This window comes from Poecilia latipinna, unplaced genomic scaffold (assembly GCF_001443285.1).
Source record: "Poecilia latipinna isolate Pla-1442-1.1 unplaced genomic scaffold, P_latipinna-1.0 Scaffold554, whole genome shotgun sequence".
Classification (NCBI taxonomy): Eukaryota; Metazoa; Chordata; class Actinopteri; order Cyprinodontiformes; family Poeciliidae; genus Poecilia; species Poecilia latipinna.
Window position 1 is genome coordinate 82,591 of NW_015113170.1, and position 13,775 is coordinate 96,365.

Sequence of the window (13,775 nt, forward strand, 5' to 3'; positions counted from 1 at the left end):
CAAAAAAAAAAAAAAAAAAAAAGGAAAAAATAAAAAACAAAAAAAAAAAAAAAAAAAAAAAAGAGAGAGAGAGAGATGTAGTATGAAGGCTTAAAGTAACACGCAGTGTAATAATATATTACAGTACGGATTACTAATAAAGAAAATCTTCAAAATAGAGACAAAGTTATGAAAGAATAAACCGTTTGTACACAGATTTTTTTTGTGTGTGTTGGCTTGTGGCGAGGAGGAAGAGGAAAGGGGGCGGGGATGGGTTGGGACAGGAGATGGGTGGAGGGGGGGTGGTGTGGAGACCTATAGTGGGAAGGGAGGGGGCAGGTAGAAGGTTACTATGGCAACAGACTGATTGGCAAAAATGTAAGCAGTCGTTGCTGGTGCAAGGAGAGCGAGAGAAGTGCGCGCCCCTTAAGTGTCATAAATCTGCCGGGTTGCTGTTGATGCATGAGCCGCATTAATACACACATGCTAACCAGCTACAGGGAGCCCACCACCACCACCACCCACCCTCACTGTCTTCCTCATGCTTGCTCCAACATTGTGCTTTTTCTCACTGTCAATTTTCCTCCCTCCATCTCTTTCACACAACACCTTTTTCTAGATTTTTTTTTCTTCTTCTTCTTCCTTCTCACTTCTCTCCCCCCTCTTCCCCTCTGCTCTCTCTCTCTCTCTCTCTCTCTCTCACTCCTTCCCTCACTCTTGCCCCAGGGCAAAACAGACTCCCACATAATTCTGGATGTATACAGGCTGTGGATGGTGTCACAGCCGCACATTGTGTTTTAAAGCGGCGCCGGGTCCAATCTCAGCCGAACATCATTGTTTTCCCCTTGCTGTGTTGTGCCACCACACAACGTTTATAAGTGAAATAAATACATGCTGATGCGTGGGCGTTAGCCTGTGTACCTCCACGCTGGCCCGTATACTGGTATATATATGTGTGTGTGTGTGTGTATGTGTGTGTGTGTGTATGGTAATAGGATTACTCCTGGCACAGAGAGGGGACACAAACTACTGCAAAATGGAGGAGGTAGCCAGCAGGGTATGGAGCTTAGCCGGGCCTAATTGACTAGATCCAAATTAAATATGCCGTCACTGGAGGTGTGACCAATGGATTTGACTTATTCAGTTTACAAAAATAGGGACCATTAACCCTCTGCACAAGGCTCATACGCTGTAGTGGGAAATATATATATATATATATATATTCTGCCTCGAATGTTGGCGACAACAGAAGACTGGCGATCTCATCTCACGCGGGACGCAGGAAGAGTAAGGTAGGAGAAGAAGAAGAAGAAGAAGAAGCTAAACATGTTTTTTTTTGTTTTTTTTTTGTCTTGTTTTGTCCGCGTCGTCGCCGCCGCCGTGTGAAGTGAGTAAACACGAGGGCCGGTTTCGGCAGCTTTCTTTCCAAGCAGCTGCTAGCCTTCCCAGCAGACCGCGCTTTAAACAGCCTCAATTTGCCTGCTGAATCCCGTAATTGGGCCACCAGAGGAATCCTCGGTGAGACGGGGCGAAGCGCGGAAAAGACGTGAAGAGTAGAGAGGAGGGAGGGAGAGAGAGAGAGAGAGACGGAAATAAAGGACAGAGACGGCGAGGTAGACTGAAAGAAGATGGGAGGGGCGGATGGAGAGAGAGAGACGGAGGAGAGGAGAGGGGCCGAGAGACGGATGATGACAGAAAAAAAAACGTCTCGTCTCCGCAAACTAGTCTTTCCCCCCGTACAGCTTCATCAGCTCCGTCGAATTTTCTTCCTCTCTCCCCTTTTTTTTTTCTAGGTCATTTAAAAGTAAGCGACATGTTATACTCTTTCACGACCAATTAAATTAATAGGTTATTACATGAGGGAGGAGTGGGGACAGTTATCTTATTTGATTAAGAGAGCACAGGTTCATTATATTTTATAAGCAATTTTCATTAGCGGCGTTTGAGGTTTTTGTTACTGCGGGGGCTAAATTGAGCGGTTATTGTGCCGAGCCTCGGCTACAGAAGGTGTGCCTGGCAGTCACACCGCAACATTAGTTAAAACTAAAGCCAATTAGTCCTGCTTAGTGGAGAGCGTTATGCCTTCCACTCGATGATGATTACGGAGCTTATATCCCCTTGCGAAACAATACACCTGTCAGCAGAGATGAAGCCCAGCAAGTGGAGCAGAAGCGAGCCGAGCCTTTGATTGCGACGGGAATGACTCTCGGATGACCCTTACCCCGTTTCCCTTTTTTCCTTCCCTCCTTTCCTTCTCTGTCTCTTTGCTTTCCTTCTCACACAAAATTAGCCATGAGTGCCTCCCCACCCCCTGAAAAACTGTAATTTTGGGGCTTCAGGAGAATTATCACAGAGTGGAAGAATTAATTATGACGCAGAGAGTATGGAATTTGTTTCTCGGTTCTTGCCCATTAGGAGCTCCCCCCAAATCGACAACGCTTGAATGAACGGATGCTTTCTCCGCCAGTCTCGGCTGGAGACCCTTTGTCCCAGGATTCATCGCTGAAATCATTAAGCGCAAATTTGTTAATCTTCCGCCGATGGGGGGTCAAGATCCCTTCCCTCAACCCCAACTTCCACAAACCCTCCAACTATCACACAAAACTTCTTTTTTTTTTCCTGTGGAGGAACCTTGACTATTAAGCAACTGGAAGGAAAAGAAGGAACACAGCAAAAACAAAAACAAAAAAAACAAAAAGGAAAACCACGTCCCCATGGAGCTTGCGTGGCCCCTTGTATTGTCCATGTGAATGTGTGTCCCTGTTGATTCGGCCCCTGTGGAATCCCCCCTTCAGAGTCGAGGAAATGAGACTTACAGCTCAATGTATTGATTTGCTTATTAGGTGAAAAACCCCATAAGCAACGTTGAGCTCTTCCAAGCACTCATAGCATTATTGGCCTCTTGGCATGAGTTTACCGCAGTAATCAGTGCAGCCTTGTTAACCTGAGGTGAAAAAAATGCAGGAAAGACACACGACTCCGCCAGTAGTATTATAGTCTGTTAGAGTTCACCTGCTAAGGTTTTAGGAAATCTGACTCAATTCTGCTGACTGGAAATCCTGAAGTTTAGGATCAAAAACAGAATTAATCCAAGTATTTCTGGTCCGGTTGTAGTGCAAATACCTTAGTACACTGGAAATGAGACAAAACTTACTGACAAGTAACTTTTCAGCAAGATTGTACAAGCTTGTTTTAAGTCAATAGTTCCTTAATATTGGCAAAAAGTACTAGATCCACTGGCAGATAATTTTACATTTAATGACATTTTTCCCATCTACCAGTGGAGCCAGGTACTTTATCATCAAAGTTAAGAAATTATTGACTTAAAACAAACGCCCATATCTTGCTGAAAAGTTACATGCAAATTATTTTTGTCTTATTTCCAGGGTGCTAAGATATTTGCATTAGAATCTAGACAAAAAGATTCAAAGTTTGGTGCCTGTCACATAGAAAATAACACCTAGAACCCACCATTAGCATAAATAGCTACAACTAAACTAGCACAATATTTCACACTTGTCTTAAACAAGCCACACTTTTTCTGCTTTGTTGAAAACTGATGGATGAGGGGAGGTAGGAAACTATTATTGTTCTTGTGCTCCTTATCCTTTTCCTTTTGCGCTTTTGTCTCGTCTGTAATGGTCCCCTGGTGTATACGTGTGTGTGAATGTGTGTGTGTGTGTGCAGCGTTCGCGTGGACGGCACTCTCAGGTGACAGCCGTCTGCGGCTCTCGCCTCTCGCTCTTTGGCTTTGACAACAACGCCGGTCACGTGCGCTCGCCGGTCACTCCCCACCTGCTGACAGACGGATGAGCGTCTTTGTTGCTGCCAAGAGGAAGACTTCTTCTTTACCCTCTGCATGTTTCTGAGGAAGTTTGCCGTCAAGCTGCACCAGTTTGAAGTCGTTCCGGATTGCTTGCGAGAGTCTGTCTCAGTTGCTGACTGGTCTCTCTTCAGATAGAATACCGAGGGCTAATTCCGAGTTACCTCGTAGTCCAGTTCAACAGATTATCCAGGAAATGTTATGCACTCAACCTTGTATCGCTTCAAGCTGATCATGTGTGTTTGGTCTCTTAAGTCCTTTCCTCCTGTTAAAGTAGCATTACTGTTGGGTGTAGGATTAACTCACTACATCCTTCAAAACCCTCTGTGTTCGTCTCATGCATCGGCACGGTATGTGGATTCCTGCTGTGGTTCTGACCCAGACTATCATGGTTCTGTTGGTTGACACATAGACTACGTTCACACAGCGGGCAAATGCGACTCATGTCTGACTTTTTTTGGCCACTTTTTCTGCAACTTTTTCATCGTCGGAGCTTTTTCACCCCAAACAAATCTGGTCTGTGCCACTTCTATATGTGGTATTGATTTGGATTCATATCCGATTGTTTTTAAGTCTCAACGGTCTTGTTGCATTTTATACCCCCTTTATGTCACCGATGTGAGACATATCTGTGCCAGGAAAAGCCACACGCTTTAAATCCCGATGTAAACGATGGCTGAAAATTATGATTATGAACTTAGGAAACAAATCTTTGTCACTGAAGCACATCCAAACAGACTTCCCTACAGAAGTTGCTCCACAAAAGGCTGTTGCTAGCTCTTTTGCTTTCTTGCTAGTAGCTTCCTTTGTGTTACGGTCTTGGGACGATTCAGCTCCCATTGCTGACTAAACTTTAAAATCGATCCACAAAAGTTCCCGTCCATTATTACTTCTGTGCTGCAGTGTGACGTCATCGTTCTTTAGCGCATGCGGAGCACTTTATATATGTAAACCGTTCACACGGAAGTCTGATTTCTGTCACATTTAATGAATAGATGAGTGACAAGAAAAATCACATTTCAGGGAGAAAAATAGAATTGAGCATCAAGACATAACCACACTGAACTACTCCAACAGGAAATCTCACAATGTTTACATGTGTCAACATGAAAATGTCTGCTTCTGTCTGACTGATTATTGCTGTTAATGACTGATTGTTATTTAACTCATTTAGTGTAATTATTTATTGTTACAAGTTCTGCTGCTGAAATAGTTTCTGCTCTGAAGTACTGCAGACTCCTTGAAGTTTTTCACACTTTGTCATGCTATAACAGAAAATGAATGTATTTCATTCTGATTTAGCATTGTGTGTTTCTCTGCCTGCTCCCCTTTACTCTAATACCCATTAAAAAAAAAAAAAGACGCAGTGAACATGTGGAAGCAGGGGCTTTGGTTGAATGATAACTTTTTGATGTACACCCAAAACGCCACTTGCACATAAACCTGAACACCTTCCCATACCCTCTGTCATTTACGGTGCTGTCTAATACGGCCAGTTTAAAACCGATTATTGAGTATTGATCAGTTGAATATTCTCTCTCCTCAGAGCTGGAGGGGAATCGTGTGTCTCCCAGAGGCCCGTGGAGCTAAGGAACGGCACACCTCGACTTCCCGATGCCAGTAACCAACGAAAACAAGACTCCGGACTCAGTGACCGTTTCGTCTGGCCGACACCCGTCACCTGGACGTCTTCCATGGCTGCCTCTGATCTCTTTCCACCAGAATCGAACTGAGCTGCGTTGATCAAAATTCGGCCAAGTGCAGGAAGACCTGACTCCTGACAGAATACCGCTTCTTCTTCTTCTTGTTCTCTGGTTGGCACAAGACTTCAGTCCCTTTGCTGCTGCCCAGTCGCCCCACGCGGATTCCTCCATCAAAGTGATTGTGATTGACTCTTTTCGGGCGATTTACCTGTACCTCCGGCAAATGTGGTACCCGGTTGATCTATTCTCGACTCTTGAGGGCAAATGTTAAAAGACTTCTTTTCATGAGGAGTGCTCTACTCTTTGGGACGGAGGATGTGGACCAAAGAGAAGCCAATGTCTGTAAAGGACAGGAGGAGGTGCCCTTTAAAAAAAAAAGAATACAGTGGATTAAGACCTGGATGGAGAGATGGCAAAAGTGATGAAATTAAAAAGTATAAAACTATATCAAGCCCTAGTTTGGGAAATGAGTTGAGAAAGAAAATATACTGTATACTGTTGTAAAATTACGCTGGACTCTCACAAGAACTGGGAAACTAAGTATTGTAAATGCTATTGTATTGTTCTGCATATTATGTTGTTTCTAATAGATTTTTTAAAAAAGGATGTGAACTTTTTTCTCTTTTTTCTGGTTTGTTTGCGGATTCTCTTATCTGTGGGTGTGCATGTGTGAGCGTGCGTGTGTGTGTGTGTGTGTGTGTGTGTGTGTGTGTGTGGGTAGGCACTGTCCCAACCTCCAGTTTCATTGAACCACGTTGCATTTTTGTTTGTTTTGGAAAACGAAGTAAAATCCGATGTCCGCACTTTCTCACAGCCTTTGTGGAATATCGGAAAGGTCGGCGATCCAGGTGTTGGTTTTGTTCGATTTTTATTTATTTTTATTTTTTTTTTTACCACTCCTCACAGTTTCCTCACGGACATACAAGATGCAGATGTTTCTGACAATTTGGCTGGACTTTTTTTTTCAACCAGACGGGCAAAGTTTTCCCCCCGCCATCCCGTTTTCTACTGCTTTCACTTTATACGTATAGGATGAAGAGATCCTCTTAGTGTCGTCATGGTGATGCACTCTTTAGAAATTTTTCACAGTTGATGGGGAAGTTGCAAGTATGACCCAGAAGACATGTTTTTTTTTTTGTTTTTTTCTCCATCTCTATCCGATTGAACATCTTTTCCAGGGTCTTATCGGTGCGTTTAACGTCACATGGCGGTGCACTCGCGTTCACACGGCCAATGGATTTTCTCCCTCTCATAATTCGATGCAGATGCTTTGGGAAAACAACATTTATGCCACGGTTCACTCTTGTTTTTTTTTCTTTTATTTTTGACTAGGTTGGTATTATGCTGATCAACAGACAGGAGAGAATGTAAAAGTAACACTCTAAAAACTGCTGGGTTAAAAACAGCCCAGTCTAGGTTATTTTGCCAACCCTTTTCTGGGTCCAAAATTAATCCGTTCTAATGCACACATCTTCTTGTTTTCAATAAAAATGTCTCAGTGGTGAAAAAGTAACTGTACGTCCATTCCAACATTTTTGGCTAGCTGATTTTTTTTCTACTGGGTGTTTTATGCTGAAGGTAAAAATTATTGTACGTAAAAGTCAGAAGCATCAAAATATCACCTGCTATATATGAGACTATAACATAATTAGACTTAACAGTGCCTCTAAGATCTTTATCTTTATATATAAACCATTATTTAGGTTTAAAATGGACAAGTGTATTACACTAAAGCTACAGAAGAAGGAATGAATAGAGTGACCAATTACCAGGAATAATAAAGACTTAATATTTAAGCTAAAATGTACTATTTTCAGTTCACTACTGCAGTAAAAAAATAAATGTCAAAAAATGTATATTTAGAAGTTTTATTGACAAAACTTGAATTTAGATGAGAAAAGTTACACTTAGTATACTTTACAACCAATTGTTTAGCTAGCTAGACTTGCACTAGCTAGCACTAGCTACCTAGCATGTGAAAGGCCAATGTTGTTTTAAGTAAAAAAAAAAACAACTGGTTTTCTAGTGTGAACTAAAGTTCATAACACAATTACTGTTCTTATTCAGCAACATTTTAACCATCTAATGTCTTTTTTCATCCTGTTTGAAGAGGATTGTTGAAGTCCGATCAAGCTGATGTATTCAAAATGGCGACTGTTGAAGAATGATGAGGCTCCTTTTAGTCTCTTAACTCATCAAACTGGGTCCTGAGTTTTGATTAAATCTGCAGCTATAACTACCAAACATCTGTCTCAATAGCATAGGGCTAAAATAAAAGCCCAGCAGTTTTTATGTGTGCTGCATGTGTGGAACAGTATTGATCTGACTGGGAACATGTGTGTGTTGTAGAGAGAGAGAGAGAGAGAGAGTGTGTGTGTGAGAGTGTGAGTGTGTGTTATCAATGCTTCCACTATCCATTGCTTCAGACATGTATGACGCACATCTTTTAAAATTTCTTTGAAGACAAAGTCATGAGTCGTATGCTTTTACTTTGAAGGGTATATGTGTACATGTGTGTTGTAAATAAATACTTTTCTTCAAATAACACAACTTAACTAGTCTCAGATTATATTATTACACAGATGCAGTGCCCTACAAAAGTATTCGTACCCCACAAACCGCAAACGCCAACGTGATTTACTGGGATTTCATGTTGTAGATCCACACAAAAGTGTTACGTGCCTGTGAAAATTAAGTAAAATTATGCATGTTAGTGGTTTGCATAATCTGTTCACTCCTACTAAACTCAATACTTTGCAGATCGAGATTTTCCAAATTTTGTATCAATTTTTCCCATGCAGAGTAGCTCAAGCCAAGTCAGACATGATAGAATCACTGAACATCAATTTTCAAGTGTTGCCATAGATACCGAAATGGATTTGACTGGGCCATTCTAACACAAACAACATCCTTTGTTTGAATGTATCCAACTGTAACTGGCTGATTATGGTAAGGGGAAAAGAAATAATCCCCAAAGCATAATGCTGCCACCACCATGTTTCACAATAGTGATATGTTTAGGGTGATGCAGTGCTAGTTTTCTGTTGCACATAACATGTGTCTCCTATATGACTTGTGGTAAACTGCAGCACAAGACTTATAAATGTAAACAGGTCTGAACACAAATGTTTTTTTTGAAAAACAAAATCATGTATTATTGTCTTTTACTAAATAATAACCGATCCCCATAAACCCCCAACAAAAACACACCAGTTGCTGGCAACGACCTGAACGAGTCTAAATTCTCCGAACACCGTTTTTGACAAACTGTAACATGTTATTAGAGGCTTTCGCTTCTCTGAGGCAGAAATCAACCATAAACCGTGTTTACATTGAAGAAAGCAGAGAGAGGACATGGACTTTGAGTCGGCCTGTATCCCCCACTGCTGCCGGAAAATGTGCAGCTAATGCATGAGTTCTGCTATAATTTCCTCGCGCACACATACAGAAAGGTTGTGTGTGTGTGTGTGTGCGCGCGCGCGTGCGCGCGCATGAGAGCCCACTTTTCTTCCTATAGCCTGAAAATTCATTTAGCTAAAATTGCTGCAAACGCATAAAACAAAAAGATAGTGGAGATTAGTTCTCCCTTGTTGCTCGCAGTCCGAGCAGGTTTGACTGCGGGATTACACCGCGCGTTTGAGGAGGAGCGCGAGCCCGAGCCGAGAGAGAGAGAGAGAGAGAGAGAGAGAGAGAGAGAGAGAGAGACTTTAGTCAGATTAAAACATTTGGGAGAGCAGCCCTTAAAAGTCACTATCTTATTTCTTTTCCCCTTTTTTTTCTTTCTTTTTTGGTGAACAACAGAGAGTCTGTTTCATCCGCAACAATATGCGCGTATAAATCAGCCCCCTCTGTTTCTGTCTCTCCTCCGAGCAACTATTGTGTTTCTACCGCTTTTATCGGGCTGAATGCTATTTACACTAAGGAAGAAGCAAGAAAAACAAAACAAAACAAAAAAAAAAACAGGAGACACTTTGCAATCTTTAAAAAAAAAAAACGGCGACGTTTTAATTGCCTCGCGTCTCTCCAGCATGGCTGGCAGATCCGAGGCTGTGAAATGTGAATTCCTGAGCCTGTGGCCGCTGGGAGCGGTGGAGACGTGGAGCAGAAAGCCCATGCATGACTGCCCTCTTTAGGGAGGCCGGGTAACTGTCCGAGTACATGGAGGCTTGGAAAGCTTTGGAGACGGCGCAGAATGCAACCACGTCTCATTTTACGCACGGATCTCCAGGGCGCACAGAAACACTGCGATCAGTATTTTGTTGTTGCTGTTTAGAGCTGGAGAGCTGCAGTGAGTCACAATATTTTAAAAAGCAAATGAAAATAATAATAATTAAAAAAACAAAACGCTTTTGAGTGCCTTAAAAGTACAACTAAAAGTAGTTAATTTTTGACTTTATAATATAATTTGTTTCTAGTGGAAAAAGTGAATAATTTTAATTTGATTTACGTTGTATTTCTCAGTATAGGGCTTTAAAAAAATTAAATCAGGAAAATGTAATGATTAAGTCATGATATTATTACTTTGGTGTTTAACTAAACTTTGACTAAAGAAAGCTTAGTTAAAGATTTTTTAACGAATCAAAGCTTGCTAAAATAATAATAAATCTAAATTTAAAATGTACTGTGAGTTTTAATGAATGTGAAAACTTTTACATTATTCGTGACTGTTCGCGCTCGGGGAATTTTATATTTTTTTTATTTTTCCACGCAGCTGACCTACATTATATCTGTCTTCAACATTTTTAACCCGTCTTTTTTTCTTTTTATTCTTTTCTTCAGGCTTTTATCAAGACAAAACATGGAACACTGTAGTTTGTCGCAGTGATTGCAGGCTTCGGCTGTCCTTTTTAAACACACGCTGACCGCGGAGTGAACCATCAGGTATAATGAATGGAGCAGAAACGTGTTCCAGAGCAGTGGAGGTGTCCACACAGGCCTGTCTTCCTCCCACAAGGCACATATGTTTGCGCGTTTGTGGCTCAGTGAGGGAAACCCAGACAAGGAGGCTGTGCGTTTCATATGAGACTGTTAAATCTCGGTGAGTGTTCAAGCGGAGGAGCTTTCAGTGCAAAGACAAAGCAGAAAACACGGAGCTGAACATGCCGAAGTGACTACTGCTGTTTGTTAAATGTGTTTTCACTTAATGCTGGTTTTGAAATCTCTTGGTAACGTTGCATCTATAAAATATATGATTCCCCCCTACCCCCCATGTATTTGTTTCTATATCTCACTTTTAAAGCGGTGTGTAGGAGTTTTAATTCAGGTCGCCAGGAAAAGTATTTATCTATCTTAAAATAGGCCTTGAGACATATTTAAGTCCTACACCCTCTTCTGTCTTTTCCACCGATAATTTTGTCTTTAAAAACTGCTGGGTTTTGAAAACGTAAAGACGTCACTGCATATTTCAAAGCAGGAAGGACGTGAGAACAAGATATTCCGAAAACGGGTCACCCACGTTAAATTTACAGGCTGTCATATTTATATTTTGAAATATATTACAGCTTGGTATATTAGATAGCCATATTAAATACTAAAAAGAAAAACGCATAGATAATAGCTAAGTTCTCTTTAATAATAATTTGGAGTAGGTCCACTGGTATGTTGTGTATTGTGAAGAAACTTAAAGTCGCGAAAGTTAACTGTCAAGACTGCAACCAGTTAGCAAAACAATTAACATACTGTAAAATTAATTTATGATAATATAAAATGTCAGGCATTAAATATATTTAAAATACACCCAAGTATTTTGGTTTATTAAATATTGAAACATTAACCACGTTTCTCAAGTAACAAATCCTACCTAAACACATTAAGAAACTCATGTTGGTTGGGTCGACAGTTTGCACATCCACCAGAGAATTGTGAGGCTGATATGTTTAAAAGGGCTGGACTATAAATGACCCCATCAAGGTAGCCACAGGTAACAACTGCCTTAAGACTTGCTGAGTCAGAGCAGGAATTTAAGTTTGTATCAAGTGTAGATAGCTTAGCTAATTTGGCTAGTTAGTGATACAGTCAAACTTGCTAGCAAGCTAAGCTTTTTAGTTCTGATGTAGCCATTGAAAATAAATGGTGTGCCTTAAAAGGCACAAATATTACCATCTAAGAGAAGATTTTTAATGTTTAGGACTATTTTAGTAGTCTTTTATTCTTTAACTGGTTTAGCGATGGAGCAAATTTACTAGCAGCCAGGCTTCATAACCTCAAAGCATCTGCTGGTAATTAGATGTTAGGTGAAAGGTTTTTATGTCTTTTTATGATACATTTTAAATGTTTATCCTTGTGACATTATCTACTTTACTCGCCACTCTTTCATTATGTTGTTTTCATTTTGTTTGTTTTTTTAGCTTTGAATTGACATGACAATTTATAAAGGTTAGAAACATAAATGGCCTAATGTGAGCTGTTGTGTCAAAGATTTAAGTTCATTAAAACCAGAAAAGCAAACGCCACATTATTTTTAATGCATTTATTTTGAGTAAAATTGAATCAAAAGCCCATTTGAATTCATCCAATTTAGTTGGGGTCTTTTTTGTATGTCTAAATATATACAATTTCTACTCAGGATTGTTGATTAAAATTTACCTAAATGAAAAGTTCCAAAAATACTTTTTTTTTCTATCACAAACATAGAGCTCAGATAGTTTTTCCGACATCTTCCCACTTTATGAAATCAGTCTGAAGCAGAATCCAGATGAGATGTTGGCCTGTGAACGCCTCAGAGGACAGACTCTAGAACCTCCTCCTAGGAACATCGCGTGGCAGCTGGTTCTGAAACAAAAGGAGGCACAAAAAAAAAAAACCCCTCCAACAATCTGTTGGTGGAGAAAAAGAGAGCCGGGGAGCAAAAAGAATCGAGAAAGACTGTTGAGGGCCATTTTGGATGTCATCTGTCTCCTTGGCGACGGGGCCCCGGCCCTCAAAAGCCCCTTGGGCGCGCGGATTGTTTGAGAGGAGCCCGCTATTTTCTGCAGCATCATTTATCACTGTCACCACATAATGATTCCCCTCGCAGCTCCTTATTGATGTTTGTAATTGCATTATCTCATAAGGGGGGGTGGAGGGGATGATCAATGGAGCCGAGAGGAGCACAGAGGGGTCAGGAGATGCCGGATTGCTGTTTGTCCATTTAATGCAAGCAGGCTCTCATTATCTGCAGCCTCTCCAGCCTGTACTGCTCTCCTCTGAGGTTGTTTTTTTTTCTGCTGTGATGAGAGGAAGAAGAGGATGGAAAAAGGGAGGCAAACAGTTGGTTTGATTTGTTTAACCCCTGCACATCACCGATAAACAATAGAAATGTAGAGAAAATCCAGGTGAAGGGAAGAATTACTGCTGTGAATGTGAGGAAACGAGGCCAAAGTAGCTTTGGAGTTCTCTTTGTCTGAAGGTGCTCCATGTTTTGTGATGATTACAGCCGCGGCTCATCACGTCTGAGGGTTTAAATGGACCATCAGCCGGCTGAGGGAAGCTGAGGATGGAGGACTCACAAGTTAGACTCAGTTTTCTTTAAGCTGAGCAAGTTCATTTGGAACGGAAACGCTTACCGAACAGAAGAAACCAGATGGTTACACTTAATGCTTCTCATCACAGTGTCTGTTGTTAGAATGTAAAATGAACTGATAGTTTTTGTTAATTAAAAAGGGAAAAAAAATATTTTGTTAGTTTTTGCAAAAACATTTTTGATTTGACCAGCTTTCACTAAAGCCCATACACAAAAGCATCTAATTTTGCTTTATCGTCTGATGATTTCTGCTTTAAAAGAAACATTTTGGATCATTTAAGGTGTGCGGCCTAATCCTGACATGCAGAGAGATTGTTAGAATGATAGTTTGTGCAACCTGACAGTCTGATATCCACTCAGCACGGCCTGTTCTGTAGCCATGAGGAGCTGCGTGTCATTTAATGAGTCACAGTATTTATTTTTATCTTGTTCTTGTTTCCAAAGCTGACACAAAATCAGCTATGTTAAAGAAAATACGTTAAGAAAACTTTCATTTGAGTCAGTTTTTCACCATAAAACCTAAAGTAGCCGTTAGCTTTACATTGATTTCAGTCAGAAAAAAAAACATATTTTTTCCCATTTCAACAAGTTGATTACATGTTTTTTGAAAATTTAACAACATATATATGTCAGAAACTCATACTATGGACATTTGCAAATATCAATATTTTTTCTAAATCCCAATCTGTCTTTTCTGGGAGACATTACTAAGTCCTGTCTCTATTAATCATCCAATCACTGATCTCCACTAACCTACCAACAAGCTCTT

At 40.7% G+C, this 13,775-nt stretch overlaps 1 protein-coding gene across 1 annotated transcript in view; it reads left to right on the top strand.

Moving 5' to 3' along the window:
- Nucleotides 1-8,058, top strand: part of LOC106953003 (homeobox protein Meis1-like) — a 60,546-nt gene extending 52,488 nt beyond the window's left edge. The window contains exon 7 of the mRNA XM_015041483.1: nt 5,349-8,058. The gene's annotated coding sequence lies outside the window, so the exon portion shown is untranslated. The remainder of the gene's footprint in view (nt 1-5,348) is intronic.
- The last annotated feature ends 5,717 nt before the right edge of the window (nt 8,059-13,775 follow it).